Genomic DNA, 1897 nt, shown 5'->3' on the forward strand with positions numbered 1-1897 from the left:
ATAGTATTGGCAAAGCGCTCCTACGCCACGTTGGTAGAGATATTTCCTTTCATGCTCTTAAGAGTGGTACGCGCATCATCACAGTCCAGAATTCTACCCAAGCTCATGATCTTTCTCTTCTTTCACATATCGATACTATTCCTATCACTATCGAAAAACATCATTCCCTCAATTCTTGTAGTGGTACTGTTATTCTGCCCCATACCATAGTCCAACAGAATTTCCAGACATGTGGCAATGACATTCTCGAACAGCTGGAACTCCAAGATCTCCCAATTCTCAAGGTAGACACTTATGTTCTTCCTGCCCGCGGGCAAAGACGATACCCTTGCAATGTGGCTCGTTTAACTTTTGACAGCCGTGAACTCCCATCCTCTGTTTATGTAGCAGGACATCGGTTACAAGTTCGGAAGGTGATCCCTACACCGCAACAGTGTAGGAATTGCTGGCGATTTGGCCACCCAGCAAAATATTGCAGATCTATAGCCGAATGCCCAGTCTGTGGTGCCGATGACCATTCTAATACGTCTTGCAGTCGACCTCCCTCTTGCCTTAATTGTCATGAGGCTCACCCTTCGTACTCTCGCCGTTGCCAGGTCTACTTAAATGAGCGGGAAATTCGTTGCCTCAAAGAGGCAGAAGGTCTCCCTTATGCTATGGCAGTTTCTCATCTCCGCCTCCAAGGGAGACTACCCCGTGTTTCTTATTCTCGTGTTTCAAAACGTCCCCCCACTTCTGGGGTCCCATCTTCTGCAGCCTCCTCTGCGGTTGCCAGTCCCATAGTCACTCCTGTATCTAATTCTTTTGCTGTCCTGGGCTCAGACGTCCCTACTTCAACACCTCAGTCTGTCCTCACTTCTTCGTGTTCTCCCTCACAAACCCCGGTATCGACAAGACCTCGTACGACACCTCCTCCCAATCGTCCCTCTACTTCTCAGAGGTCCAAAAAATCTCCTTTAACCCCTCCTTCCCTTCATCCACCTCCACATTTTACCTTCCCGGTCTCTGTACCTGGGTCTTCCCCTTTCACTGGCTCTGTTACAAGTGTGGAGGTTCATCCTCCTCCTCGTACTGTGCCTTCCTCCCCTGTCCCCTCCCAAGTTTCTTCATCTTCTGCCACCTCCCAGGTTTCTGCCACTTCTGTCCCCTCCCACACTTCTCCAGTTCCCTCCACCCTTTCGCCCCCTCCCCCTCCCACCTTGGTACAGTCCATTACAGCTCCGATCTTTACTCAAACTCCTCCTCCTTCCATCTCCAATATTGTCTCCCATACGACGTCTCTGAACTCCGAAACACTTGAAGCAATCTCTGAATATATTGCAGAGACCAAACCATCAATGGACACTGATCCACCCTCTGTTCCTTCTCTTTCCTCTTCTCCATCTGCGCAACTCCTTTCTTCACAACGCACCGTTCCTTCGCTACTTGAACGTTTTCCTTTGCCACCGCATGTGGACTTTTCTAACCCCTCTAGTCCGTAGGTACCCTTACCTGCGGATTTCAGGTATCTTTATCGTTGCCAATCATGGCCTATTTACAGTGGAATATTCGCGGCCTCAGGGGTAATCGGGGTGAGCTTCAGATGTTGCTCTCCCAGTTTTCCCCTGTTGGTGTTTGCTTACAGGAACCAAAATTACACTCTGCCGTTATCTATCCCATCTCAGGCTATAATTTATTGTATTCTTCAGATCCTTTTCCTGATGGGACCTTTAATGAAAGTGCCCTTCTTCTACGCACTGATATTCCGTACCATCAGCTATTTGTTCGTACTTCGCTGCATTACACAGCAGCCCGTATCCACTTGCATAGGTGGTATACACTCTGTTCTTTGTATCTCTCTCCTTCTCGGGCATTATCTATCCCGGATATTGCCTTTCTTGTTTCGTCATTACCGCCA

This window comes from Cherax quadricarinatus, unplaced genomic scaffold (genome assembly GCF_038502225.1).
Source record: "Cherax quadricarinatus isolate ZL_2023a unplaced genomic scaffold, ASM3850222v1 Contig4317, whole genome shotgun sequence".
NCBI classification, from domain to species: domain Eukaryota; kingdom Metazoa; phylum Arthropoda; class Malacostraca; order Decapoda; family Parastacidae; genus Cherax; species Cherax quadricarinatus.